This window comes from Gorilla gorilla, chromosome 6 (genome assembly GCF_029281585.2).
Source record: "Gorilla gorilla gorilla isolate KB3781 chromosome 6, NHGRI_mGorGor1-v2.1_pri, whole genome shotgun sequence".
In the NCBI taxonomy this organism is placed as follows: Eukaryota; Metazoa; Chordata; class Mammalia; order Primates; family Hominidae; genus Gorilla; species Gorilla gorilla.
The window spans coordinates 91,504,155-91,519,097 of record NC_073230.2 but is presented as its reverse complement, the minus strand read 5'-3'; the positions used below and the strand labels follow the sequence as shown (position 1 = coordinate 91,519,097).

At 42.2% G+C, this 14,943-nt stretch overlaps 1 long non-coding RNA gene across 1 annotated transcript in view; it reads right to left on the bottom strand.

Moving 5' to 3' along the window:
• Window positions 1-2,745: 2,745 nt before the first annotated feature.
• LOC129534641 (uncharacterized) overlaps window positions 2,746-14,943 on the bottom strand; it is a 215,458-nt gene continuing 203,260 nt past the window's right edge. Inside the window, exon 3 of the long non-coding RNA XR_008681291.1 lies at window positions 2,746-2,860. This is a non-coding gene — a long non-coding RNA (uncharacterized lncRNA). The remainder of the gene's footprint in view (window positions 2,861-14,943) is intronic.

Here is a 14,943-nt window from a genome sequence, read left to right as displayed (position 1 = left end):
GTGGCTCTCAGCAGGATGGACAGGGAGCTGGAGAGGGGATGGAGTAGGGTGGGAAGATGATCTTCCCCTGGAGTTCAGCCGCCTGCAGCTGATCTCCTCTCCGACTGTCCCCAGCTGAACTCCTCTCGACCTTTAGACACTCCTTCTCTGTCATGCCACTCTTCTGCTCCTTTGCTCTTCTGCTCATGGGGCTTTGGGTTTGGGGTTTATATGGGTACAGAATAGGGGGGTGTGGTAGGACAAAAGGCAATATTTGGGCATGAAAACAGAAATGCCTGTTCCCATTTAGGGCTGTGGGCTTCCAGGCTTGAGGGTGGGGCCTTGACTGGGGAACTGCCCTCTTCCACCCAATATTTCCCTGTCTCCTGTCCATATCAAAGGTACCTTAAACAAAAGACTTGTTATGTAAATTTGAAACAATGGTAAGAGTTTCTAGTGACTCAGGCCTCTGTCTCTTCTTGGTGTACAGAGGAACACACCCTTAAAAATGAAGACGTTTGGCCAAGTGTGGTGGCTCATGCCTGTAATCCCAGCACTTTGGGAGGCCGAGTCAGGTAGATCACAAGGTCAGGAGATGGAGACCATCCGGGCTAACATGGTGAAACCCCATCTCTACTAAAAATACAAAAAAATTAGCCAGGCGTAGTGGTGGGCGCCTGTAGTCCCAGCTACTCGGGAAGCTGAGGCAGGAGAATGGCGTGAACCCTGGAGGCAGAGCTTGCAGTGAACTGAGATCGCATCACTGCACTCCAGCCTGGGTGACAGAGCAAGACTCCATCTCAAAAAAAAAAAAAAGAAAAAAAAAACAGAAGACATTTTTCATAGATGTAAATTTTTTTTACAAAAGAATTTCAAAATAGCTAGCTAAATGCCAGAAAGTTATATTTTGGAGACTGATTTAGTTTAATAGTACATCTTTTTAACTTAGCTACTGTTTCTTAGCTAAAATTACTGAGTTCAGAGTGGAGCTCATTAAGAAGAAAAAGCACAAAGAACCAATTCTCTATGCCTGGACTCAGCACTTGGCATAGATAGCTTTGGAAAAAAAAAAAAAAAAGAAGCAAACTTACTTTACTGGGGGACTACCTTTTATAAATACTTCATCCAAGATAGCTTTTTTTCAGCCTTTAGGGTATAATAGTAACTAAGCAAAAGGTTAGTAGATTTAATTTTTCTTACCAATCAGTTGCTTAAGCCTTTTATTTGCCTCATATAGTCTTTTTAAAAAGGCAATAAAATATTGAAATCTTTTTAGAAGCTTCTGCACATCAATAAGCCTCCCTGCATGAGACAAATTTGGGAACCTTCATTTTAAATGCACTTCTTAAAGTGCAGTGTTGTTCATTTGGAATGTTTCATAGTGATTTGGTATTGATACGGACAGGAGGCAGGGAAATACTGGGTAGAAGAGGGCGGTTGTCTGGCAGAGGTCCCACTCTCAAGCCTGGAAACCTGCAGCCCTAAATGGGAACAGGCATTCCTGTTTTCATGCCCAAATGTTGCCTTTTGGCCTGCCACATCCCCCTATCCTGTACTCATAAAAACCCTAAACCTCAGCCTCCAGAAGCTGACAAGCAGAGAAACAGATGAGTGGCTGAGTGGCGTGGCAGAGAAGGAGAGAAGGAGCATCTGAACATTGAGAGGAGTCTGGCTGGGGATGGTTGGAGAGGAGATCAGCTGTGGGACAGCCGAACTCCAGGGGAAGATCATCTTTCTACTCCATCCCCTTTCCAGCTCCCCATCTGTCCTGCTGAAAGCCACCTCCACCACTCAATAAAATCCCCGCATTCACCATCCTTCAAGTCTGTGTGACCTGATTCTTCCTGGACGCTGGACAAGGACCCGGGTACCAACAGGGCAGGGTGTAAAAGGCTGTCACCCTGGCTCTCCACTGAGCTGGTTTAATACTTAGCCATCTGCAGGTGGCAACTGCTAAGAGAGCATTAATTGTAACACACCCCTAGATGCTACCGTGGGGCTGGAGCCCAAAAGTGCTTTCCCTGGCTCTTGCACCTGCCTGTCTGCATACTCCTCCTCCTGAAAGGGGTTTGAGTGTGCAGCAGCTGAGCAAACGAGTCACACCCCTATCACGAGTCCCGCGAGGGGCTCAGGGAACTCTCCCATTACATTATCTTTAGTAAGATTTCAACATTTTTGTAAGCATTTGCTGCTTCCAGGGTCTAATACTTACACATGCAATTGTAAGTATAATTGGAAGGTGGAGTAATCAGTTTTTTAGAAATTAAGAATCCCATTTTTGTGTCAAATCTTGGTTTTGGCTCTTAAATCCCCCTGATCAACTTATCCGATGATTTTTTCCTACCTAAACATGCCAGAGAAAAAAATCAAAAGAGACAGAACACAAAAATCTCTGCGAATTTCCAAAAGTTGAAGTTTGCACCCCCTGTAGCATTGCCATTTACTGCCAGTTTCTGTTTCATCCAGTCAGATATCCAAGGACTCTAGCTGGATCCAAGCCAGTTACTTTTCAGCTCGAGTCTAGGATTAGACTAGATTAATTAGTCTAGTGTGAATCCCAGTGTGACTGATGCAGAAGATGGGTGATTTCTGCATTTCCAGCTGAGCTACCTGGTTCATCTAATTAGTGTAATCCTAGACTCTGTCCAGTTTCTGTCCTAAGGTCCTAATCCAGTTCAGATAAAAAATTTGCTCAAACTAATTTAGATAGCTCAAAACACAAGTCCATGGAGCTTTGGAATCCAAGAGTGAACTTACCCACAATCACCAGTTTCTGCAAGAGAGCAATGAACACAATGGGCCTGGTAGGTATTTTTCTTGGTCTCTCGGTGCTCCTGGGGGTTGCAAGAGGCTCTACTTTGGGTTCCACTTCTAATGTCATCTGTTAGAACAAAACAAAACAAAAAACTTTAGAAAAGTTAAATTTAACTGAGTTTAATTGAGCAAAGAATAATTTCAGATTGGGTAGCCCCCCAAACCAGAATAGATTCAGAGCTACTCCAGCACTGACACATGGTCAGAGAGGACTTATGGACAGAAAAAAGAAAATGACATACAGAAAACAGAAGTGAGGTAGAGAAACTAGATTGGTTACAGCTGGGCATTTGCCTTATTTGAATATGGTTTGAACAGTTGGCTTCCTTTGATTGGCTGAAGTTTGGTGATTGATATAATAGGTTACAGTCTGCTGAAACATCCAGTTAGGTTATAGTTCCCTATGTGTGGAGAAACCTGTAGACTGAACTTAAAATATGTAAGGAGGCAGCCTTAGGCTAAACTTTACTTAACACCTGTCTCTATCTTCCTGTTCTTCTGTCTGGTCATTATAAGGCAGTATCTTGAGACTAAATATTCACCGGCAGCAAGTAAAGGTAGTGTCCCAGCACCTCACCAGCTCTGTAACTATAGGAAAGTCACCAGTTTGGATTATTTCTCACTCATGTGCCTTGAACCTCAACCCTGCCTTCCCACACAACCACCATCAATGTTCCTCTAGCTTTTGGATGTGGTTGGGGAATAAGGAAGTGGCCTAAAGACATACCTGGTTTCAAATCCTGGCTGTTCCTCACTAGCTGTGTGACTCTATCAGCCACACAGCTTCTGTAAGTCATGATCTCTCTTCTGCAAAAATGGATAAAAATGTGGCCTCATGCGTCTAAGGATTAACTGTAGTAATGTACATAAAGCTCTTAGCACAGGGCCTGAAACTTGCTAGGTGCTGGTAAGTAGTAGCTAATAACTTTATTATTTATATCGTGTTTATGAATGGGCTATTAGTAAACAAGTTTATTCAAAAGGCCACGTGGTTCACAAAGAAGATTATTTATAGAGTGCAATTCAATTGCTTACAGGGCTTATGAGGACATGAAAGATTGAGTTTTTTTGTTTTGTTTTTTTTTTCTTCTGTGCCATGGTGGCCATAGACTTCTTTTTCTGGCCATACATTGGGACAAGCATCATGTAAATAAGAAGTGATGGGAGAGATCCGCTCCAAGATGGCTGAATAGGAACAGCTCTGGTGTGCAGCTCCCAGTGTGACTGATGCAGAAGATGGGTGATTTCTGCATTTCCAGCTGAGCTACCTGGTTCATCTCACTGGGACTGGTTGGACAGTGGGTGCAGCCTATGGAGGGCCAGCCAAAGCAGGGCAGGGCATTGCCTCACCCGGGAAGCACAAGGGGTCAGGGGATTTCCCTTTCCTAGCCGAGGGAAGCCGTGACAAACTGTACCTGGAAAAACAGGAAACTCCCGCCCATATATTGCGCTTTTCCCAGTTTTTCTTAGCAACTGGCAGACAGATTCTCCCCTGTGCCTGGCTCGGCAGGTCCCACGCCCATGGAGCCTTGCTCACTGCTAGTGCAGCAGTCTGAGATTGAACTGCGAGGTGGCAGCCTGGCTGGGGGAGGGGTGTCCGCCATCGCTGAGGCTTGAGTAGGTAAACAAAGCAGCAGGGAAGCTCAAACTGGGCAGAGCCCACCACAGCTCAGCAAGGCCTCTGCCTCTATAGATTCCACCTCTGTGTGCAGGGCATAGCTGTACAAAAGGCAGCAGATAGCTTCTGCAGACTTAAATGTCCCTGTCTGACAGCTCTGAAGAGAGCAGTGGTTCTCCCAGCATGGCATTTGAGCTCTGAGAATGGACAGATTGCTTCCTCAAGTGGGTCCCTGATGCCCGTGTAGCCTAACTGGGAGACATCTCCCAGTAGGGGCCAATAAACACCTCATATAGGCAGGTGCCCCTCTGGGACAAAGCTTCCAGAGGAAGGACTAGGCAGCAATATTTGCTGTTCTGCAGCCTCTATTGGTGACACCCAGGCAAACAGGGTCTGGAGTGGAACTCCAGCAAACTCCAACAGACCTGCAGCTGAGGGACCTGACTGTTAGAAGGAAAACTAACCAATGGAAAGGAATAGCACCAACATCACCAAAATGGATATCTACACCAAAACCCCATCTGTAGGTCACCAGTATCAAAGACAAAAGGTAGATAAAACCACAAAGGTGGGAAGAAACCAGAACAGAAAAGTGGAAAATTCTAAAAACCAGAGCGCCTCTTCTCCAAAGGATTGCAGCTCCTCACTAGCAATGGAACAAAGCTGGACAAAGAATGACTTTGACGAGCTGACAGAAGCAGGCTTCAGAAGGTCAGTAATAACAAACTTCTCTGAGCTAAAGGAGCATGTTCAAACCCATTGCAAGGAAGCTAAAAACCTTGAAAAAAGTTTAGACGAATGGCAAAAGAATAAATAGTGTAGAGAAGACCTTAAATGACCTGATGGAGCTGAAAACCATGGCACGAGAACTTCGTGATGCATGCACAGCTTCAACAGCCAATTCAATCAAGTGGAAGAAAGGGTATCAGTGATTGAAGATCAAATGAATGAAATAAAGTGAGAAGACAGGGTTAGAGTAAAAAGAAACAAACAAAGCATCTAAGAAATATGGGGCTATGTGAAAAGACCAAATCTACGTTTGATAGGTGTACCTGAAAGTGATAGGGAGAATGGAACCAAGATGGAAAACACTCTTCAGAATATTATCCAGGAGAACTTACCCAACCTAGCAAGGCAGGCCAACATTTAAATTCAGGAAATACAGAGAACACCACAAAGATACTCCTTGAGAACAGCAACCCCAAGACACATAGTAGTCAGATTCACCAAGGTCGAAATGAAGGAAAAAATGTTAAGGGCAGCCAGAGAGAAAGGTCTGGTTACCCACAAAGGGAAGCCCATCAGACTAACAGCAGATCTCTCGGCAAAAACCCTACAAGCCAGAAGAGAGTGGGGGCCAATATTCAACATTCTTAAAGAAAAGAATTTTCAACCCAGAATTTCATATCCAGCCAAATTAAGCTTCATAAGTGAAAGAGAAACAAAATCCTTTATAGACAAGCAAATGCTGAGAGATTTTGTCACCACCAGGCCTGCCTTACAAGAGCTCCTGAAGGAAGCACTAAACATGGAAAGAAACAACTGGTACCAGCCGCTGCAAGAACATGCGAAATTGTAAAGATCATCGATGCTATGAAGAAACTGTATCAATTAACAGGCAAAATAACCAGCTAACATCATAATGACAGGATCAAATTCACACATAACAATATTAACCTTAAATGTAAATGGGCTAACTGCCCCAGTTGAAAGACACAGATTGGCAAATTGGATAAGGAATCAAGACCCATCAGTGTGCTGTATTCAGGAGACCCATCTCATGTGCAGACACATAGGCTCAAAATAAAGGGATGGAGGAAGATCTAACAAGCAAACGGAAAGCAAAAAAAAAAAAAAAAGCAGGGGTTGCAATCCTAGTCTCTGATAAAACAGACTTTAAACCAACAAAATCAAAAGAAACAAAGAAGGCCATTACATAATGGTAAAGGGATCAATTCAACAAGAAGAGCTAACTATCCTAAATATATATGCACCCAAGATAGGAGCACCCAGATTCACAAAGCAAGTCCTGAGTGACCTACAAAGAGACTTAGACTCCCACACAGTAATAATGAGAGACTTTAACACCCCACTATCAATATTAGACAGATCAACGACACAGAAGATTAATAAGGATATCCAGGACTTGAACTCAGCTCCGCACCAAGCAGACCTAATACACATCTACAGAATGTTCCACCCCAGATCAACAGAATATACATTCTTCTTAGCAACACATAGCACTTATTCTAAAATTGACTACATAATTGGAAGTAAAGCACTCCTCAGCAAATGTAAAAGAACAGAAATCACAACAAACTGTCTCTCAGAACACAGTGCAATCAAATTAGAACTCAGGATTAAGAAACTTACGCAAAATGTCACAACTACATGGAAACTGAACAACCTGTTCCTGAATGACTACTGGGTAAATAATGAAATGAAGGCAGAAATAAAGATGTTCTTTGAAACCAGTGAGAACAAAGACACAACATACCAGAATCTCTGGGACACATTTAAAGCAGTGTGTAGAGGGAAATTTATAGCACCAAATGCCCACAAGAGAAAGCAAGAAAGATCCAAAATCAACACCCGAACACCACAATTAAAAGAACTAGAGAAGTGGCCAGGCACGGTGGCTCATGCGTGTAATCCCAGCACTTTGGGAGGCCAAGGCGAGCCGATCACCAGGTCAGGATATCAAGACCATCCTGGCTAACATGGTGAAACCCCGTCTCTACTAAAACATACAAAAAATTAGCTGGGCGTGGTGGCGGGCACCTGTGGTCCCAGCTACTCGGAAGGCTGAGGCAGGAGAATGGTGTGAACCCAGGAGGCAGAGCTTGCAGTGAGCTGAGATCGGCCACTGCACTCCAGCCTGGGCAACAAAGTGAGACTCTGTCTCAAAAAAAAAAAAAAAAAAAAAAGAACTAGAGAAGCAAGAGCAAACAAATTCAAAAGCTGGCAGAAAGGCAAGAAATAACTAAGATCGGAGCAGAACTGAAGGAGATAGAGACACAAAAAAAACCCTTCAAAAATCAATGATTCCAGGAGCTGGTTTTTTGAAAAGATCCACAAAACTGATAGACCACTAGCAAGACTAATAAAGAAGAAAAGAGAGTAGAATCAAATTGATACAATAAAAAATGATAAAGGGGATATCACCACCGATCCCACAGAAATACAAACTACCATCAGAGAATACTATAAACACCTCTATGCAAATAAACTAGAAAATCTAGAAGAAATGGATAAATTCCTGGACACATACACCCTCCCAAGACTAAACCAGGAAGAAGTTGAATCTCTGAATAGATCAATAACAGGCTCTGAAATTGAGGCAATAATTAATAGCCTACCAACCAAAAAGAAATCCAGGAGCAGACAGATTCACAGCCGAATTCTGCCAGAGGTACAAAGAGGAGCTGGTACTACTCCTTCTGAAACTATTCCAATCAATAGAAAAAGAGGAAATCCTCCCTACCTCATTTTATGAGGCCAGCATCATCCTGATACCAAAGCCTGGCAGAGACACAACAAAAAAAGAGAATTTTAGACCAATATCCCTGATGAACATCAATGCGAAAATCCTCAATAAAATACTGGCAATCTGAATCCATCAGCACATCAAAAAGCTTATCCACCACGATCAAGTCAGCTTCATCCCTGGGATGCAAGGCTGGTTCAACATATGCAAATCAATAAACATAATCCATCACATAAACAGAACCAATGACAAAAAACACATGATTGTCTCAATAGATGCAGAAAAGTCCTTTGACAAAATTCAACAGCCCTTCATGCTAAAAACTCTCAATAAATTAGGTATTGATGGAACATATCTCAAAATAATAAGAGCTATTTATGAGAAACCCATAGCCAATATCATACTGAATGGGCAAAAACTGGAAGCATTCCCTTTGAAAACTGGCACAAGACAGGGATGCCCTCTCTCACCACTCCTATTCAACATAGTGTTGGAAGTTCTGGCCAGGGCAATCAGGCAAGAGAAAGAAATAAAGGGTATTCAATGAGGAAAAGAGGAAGTCAAATTGTCCCTGTTTGCAGATGACATGATTGTATATTTAGAAAACCCCATCATCTCAGCCCAAAATCTCCTTAAGCTGATAAGCAACTTGAGCACAGTCTCAGGATACAAAATCAATGTGCAAAACTCACAAGCATTCCTATACACCAGTAACAGACAAACAGCCAAATCATGAGTGAACTCCCACTCACAATTGCTACAAAGAAAATAAAATACCTAGGAATATGACTTATAGGAGATGTGAAGGACCTCTTCAAAGAGAACTATAAACCACTGCTCAATGAAGTAAAAGAGGACACAAACAAATGGAAGAACATTCCATGCTCATGGATAGGAAGAATCAATATCGTGAAAATGGCCATACTTCCCGAGGTAATTTATAGATTCAATGCCATCCCCATCAAGCTACCAATGACTTTCTTCACAGAATTGGAAAAAAGTACTTTAAAGTTCATATGGAACCAAAGAAGAGCCCACATTGCCAAGACAATCCTAAGGAAAAAGAACAAAGCTGGAGGCATCATGCTACCTGACTTCAAACTATACTACAAGGTTACGGTAACCAAAACAGCATGCTACTTGTACCAAAACAGATATATAGACCAATGGAACAGAACAGAGGCCTCAGAAGTAACAGCACACATCTACAACCATCTGATCTTTGACAAACCTGACAAAAACAAGAAATGGGGAAAGGATTCCCTGTTTAATAAATGGTGCTGGGAAAACTGGCTAGCCATGTGTAGAAAGCTGAAACTGGATCTCTTCCTTACACCTTATACAAAATTTAATTCAAGATGGATTAAAGACTTAAATGTTAGACCTAAAACCATAGAAATCCTAGAAGAAAACCTAGACAATACCATTCAGGATACAGGCATGGGCAAGGACTTCATGACTAAAACACCAAAAGCAATGGCAACAAAAGCCAAAGTTGACAAATGTGATCTAATTAAACTAAAGAGCTTCTGCACAGCAAAAGAAACTACCATCAGAGTGAACAGGCAACCTACAGAATGGGAGAAAATGTTTGCAATCTACCCATCTGACAAAGGGCTAATATCCAGAATCTACAAAGAACTCAAACAAATTTACAAGAAAAAAGCAAACAACCCCATCCAAAACTGGGCAAACAATATGAACAGACACTTCTCAAAAGAAGACACCTATGCAGCCAACAGACACATGAAAAAATGCTCATCATCACCAGGCATCACAGAAATGCAAATCAAAACCACAATGAGATACCATCTCATGCCAGTTAGAATGGCGATCATTAAAAAGTCAGAAAACAACTGATGCTGGAGAGGATGTGGAGAAATAGGAACACTTTTACAGTGTTGGTGGGACTGTAAACTAGTTCAACCATTGTGGAAGACAGCATGGTGATTCCTCAAGTATCTAGAACTAGAAATACCATTTGACCCAGCAATCCCATTACTGGGTATATACCCAAAAGATTATAAATCATGCTGCTATAAAGACACATGCACACTTATGTTTATTGCAGCACTATTCATAATAGCAAAGACTTGGAACCAACCCAAATGTCCATCAATGATAGACTACATTAACAAAATGTGGCACATATACACCATGTAATACTATGCAGCCATAAAAAAGGATAAGTTCATGTCCTTTGCAAGGACATTGATGAAACTGGAAACCATCATTCTCAGCAAACTATCATGAAGACAGAAAACCAAACACCGCATGTTCTCACTCATAGGTGGGAATCGAACAACGAGATCACTTGGACAAAGGGCCGGGAACATCACACACTGGAGCCTGTCGGGGGGTGGGGGGCTTGGGGAGGAATAGCATTAGGAGAAATACCTAACGTAAATGACGAGTTGATGGGTACAGCAAACTAACATGGCACATGTATACCTATGTATCAAACCTGCATGTTGTGCACATGTACCCTAGAACTTAAAGTATAATAAATAGTAACAAGAAGAAGTGATGTCTGAGACCAAGCCCAGAAAAATCATTTTTCCTAGACAAATGCTTTCTAGGAAAACTTATCTCACCAGCCAATGAACTATATATTAGAAATGATTTTTCTAGGAAATGATTTCCTACACCTTTTCTAGAAAAATCATTTCCCAGAATAATCATTTCAAGTTTTGAAGATAAATCACTTTTTTTCCTCTAAGTATCTTCCATCATAAATTGGAAATAAGTCTCAGATAGTATTCTTTTTCTCAGTGCCTGTGGAGGTAGTTTTAGTTGCAAGAAGCCAACTCATTTAGCTTACCTCAAGCTAGGATTCCTAAGGCAGTAAGAGGGAGAGGAATCCTGGTCAGGATTCACAGAGCTCTACACAGTCCTGCCTCTCTACCCTAACATGACTCGGCTGCTCTTTCCTTCTCTCTACCGCAATTGCCAGTTGTTTAAATCTTTCCCATTTCAAATTTCCAAAGAAAAAACCCAACTGGTCTAGTGACCACTTTCTCTGTTTGAGGAGAGCTTCTTATGGCATAGCATAGCACAGCATAGCATAGACATAGAACTCAAAATTACAAGCCCCAGATTCTTTGATTCAGTCTTGCATGGAGGTAGAGTTGATGATAGAGGCGGCAAGTCTCAATCAATGTTGAATGAAGAGGCTTGAAGGAACAAAGAGATTCTTGGCCCTGGTGTTCTGTATTCTCCAAGAGCTACAGTTTGCATTTCCTTTCGAGTCAGGAAAGAAGTCTGAAGTCCATTTATAAATCAGCTGCCTTAAAGACACTCAGATTATAAGGCTGAAATGAGGATGCTTTCTTTTCAGATTTCTATCTTTTCTGTATCTTGTCATCATAAAATGAGTGCTGCATAGTCTATTTGCAAGATATTTCCCAAAAACTCTATTTTACCTACAATGGTTTATTGCATATTGCCCTTAACCTTGATTTTATGATACTTGTTTACCTACTGAATGTGGGAAATTACAGTTACTCTTGTGTGTTTGTTATGGAAAATTCTATTTAAATTCACTCGTCAACCTTCTAGTAGTTAACCCTTTGACTATTGTTTTACTGATCAACAAAGAGGCCAGAGTAGCTAGAACCCAGTGAGCAAGAAGAGAGAAGTCAAGGATGAGGTTAGAGAGGTCAATGGGTAGGCACCCTTATATATTAATTCAGTCAGTATAAAAGCCTATTTAGACTCCCCTGGAGTTAGGAGTAGGGATGGGGAACTAACACCTGTTTTCTGTATAGCTATGATACAAATAAAGATATGTTTAGTCGAATAGTTTTAAAACTTCTTACCACTTTCACTGCCACTGTCCTCGTACAAGCAACTATCATCTTTGGTCTATGAATTTTTGCAAAAACCTATCTTGGCCAGGTGCAGTGACTCACGCCTGTAATTCCAGCACATTGGGAGGCCAAGGCAGGTGGATTACTTGAGCCCAGGAGTTTGAGAACAGCCTGGGCAACATGGTGAAACCCCACCTCTACTAAAATTACAAAAAATTAGCTGGGCATAGTGGTGTTTACTTGTAGTCCCAGCTACTCGGGAGGCTGAGTGGGAGAATCAACTGAGCCCGAGAAGCTGAGGCTGTAGTGAGCCATGATCATGACACTGCACTCCAGCCTGAGCAATGGAACGAGACCTGTCTCAACAAAAACCAAAACAAATAAATAAAACCTTCTATCTGATCTCTTCCTTCTTCCCTTGCCTTCTTGCAGTCTGGTCAACACAACAATCAGGGTGTGGCTGTTAAATAAGTCTGCTTTCTTTCAGTGGCTTCTCATGTCTCTAAGAGGAAAACCTCAATCCCTACATGGTCAGTGTGATGCCTGCCCCTTGACCTCTCTAACTTCATCCTTGACTTCTCTCTTCTTGCTCACTGGGTTCTAGCCACTCTGGCCTCTTTGTTGTTCTTCAGACACAGTAGGAGTCTCCTGCCTTAGGGCTCTTGTACTTCTGTTCTTGCTGTGTGGAGTGCTCCCTGTTAAGATACCTACATGGCTTCCTTCGTCTCCTTTTCAGGTCTGTACTCAGTGGTTACCTTCTCAGTGTGGCTTTCCCTGGCCACTCTATCCCTCTCCAAGACATGAATCTCTCCACGCCCCTACGCTGCTTTATTATTTTATTTTATTTTTTTGAGGTGGAATCTCACTCTGTCACTCAGGCTGGAGTGCAGCAGCACGATCTCGGCTCACTGCAACTTCTGCCTCCCGGGTTCAAGCAATTCTCCCATCTTAGCCTCTCAGGTAGCTAGGATTACAGGCACGCACCATGCCTGGCTAATTTTTGTATTTGGAGTAGAGATGGGGTTTCGCCATGTTGGCCAGGCTAGTTTCGAACCCTTGACCTCAAGTGATCCACCCGCCTTGGCCTCCCAAAGTTCTGGGATTACAGGCATGAACCATCATGCCTGGCCTCCCTGCTTTCTTTCTCTTTTCTTTTCTCTTTTTTTTTTTTTGAGACGGAGTCTCATTCTGTTGCCCAGGCTGGAGTGCAGTGGTGCCATCTCGGCTCACTGCAAGCTCCACCTCCCATGTTCATGCCATTCGCCTGCCTCAGCCTCCCGAGTAGCTGGGACTACAGGTACCCGCCACCACGCCCGGTTAATTTTTTTTTTTTGTATTTTTAGTAGAGATGGGGTTTCACTGTTTTAGCCAGGATGGTCTCTATCTGCTGACCTCGTGATCCGCCCACCTCGGCCTCCCAAAGTGCTGGGATTACAGGCATGAGCCACCGTGCCTGGCCCTATTTTTCTTTATAGTAATCACCAACTAACATGTACACGTTTTACTTGCTTATGTTATCATCTGTTTTGCCTCAGTAGCAGGAGATTCCATTAGAGCAGGGATATTTTTCTCACCAGCTCCTGCCTTGTACTGCTGAATTTCTAGCACCTAGAAGAATTCCTGACACAGTTGGTATTCAATCAATGTTTGTTAAATAAATAAACGAAAATACAGATCTTAACTTTTTCCTTAGTAGAGGATACTGGGCATCCTATTGAATAGTTGATCTTATGTTGGTGGACCCTCAAGGTCTGCGATAGGGCAGTTTATCTCACAAAGATTGCGGCTGTATCAGGATTGAGCCAAGTGGCCCAACTTCTTTGGCTAAAGATAGGGTGATTAAGTCACCACATTGTGATTAAGTCAAAGTCATAGGAAAACTGTACGCAGTGAGATAATGTTGGAGTTTCCTTGGATGCTTGCTTGAAAAATGTGGGAGCATTTCAGGGTCCCTCAAGGGCATGAAATTGAGTGCACTTTTAGTCTTGCAGATAACTTTGACTGGTCACAAGCTGATTCACCAAGACCGCAGGTAGATCAATTCCCATTCATTCCAACCCCTGGAGAAACAGCTCACGGCTCTTCCGATTCCAAGTCTGGAGCAGAGCCTCGGCCTGCTGGCAGGAAGGAAAGTCTACAGAGAGGAATGTTTTAAGGGAATACAGGAGGACCTTGCTTAAAATACACTCCTTCCATAACAACTTTCATAGCCTCTAGAATGCTGCCATTAGGAATATATTCCTATTAGAACTGGAAATGTTTTTGTTTTATATAGTATCTTCTTAAGATGCTCTTATGCCTAGAGCACATAATATGTAAACAAAGACTGTATTTGTGGAAAATGTCTATTCTTAAGAGCTACCTCTTACGAAGGCTGCAGAAATTTATCACTGACTATGTGCCTAGAAAGAGGAAAGCAAGAGAAGATAGTTGAATACAATCAGGAGGAAAATCATCCTGAAACAATATAAGAAAACTTAACTCTCCCAAATAAATATTTCTGCACCTGATACTAGTCATAGGCATACATACAATCCAAACTGCCCTATGGGGAAAGCAAACCATTTCTGCTGGAATTACTTTTTGAAAGGCAAAAAACAGAGAAGCCTCTTCGTGAATTTTGCTTTGGGACAATCCAGCCTGAGCGACAGAGCGAGACTCCGTCTCAAAATAATAATAATAATAATAATAATAATAATAATAATAAATAAATAAACCTTAGCCTCTAGATCAGAACCAACCAAGAACAAAGGCACACACATACTCTGTCACTTGTGTGTTGAGTCTTTGGTGGAATAAAGGAGTTTCCAGCAAAGGGAAGTTTTTCACATTACATAATAACTGTTTACATCTAAGAGGCACATGTAACCCCCAGAGGCTTCTGTGTATCTTTTATTTTTTGTATTTTCACCCTGAAGACACGTCTTTGTCTCTGAACTAAAAGAGGCTGTTCCCTGTGGGATCTGAGACGAAGGAAGCCTAGAAATTGGGCACTTGGGCATAGATGGGGCCAACTATGGTAATAAGTTCTTTGGAGGCAGAGAGGGGTGTCTCTATCTCTCTCATACCAGCAGATAAGGATAGACAGGAAAAGAGGACACCCTGGGGGATAGATAGAGAATTATCTGCAGGATGATGGATTTTGCCTAAAGAAAGGGAAAATTATTTTGTAACTTGATTCCCTGTACCTGAACCAACAGCCACCTCATTTATTTCAAGTCAAAAGTGAGATTCAA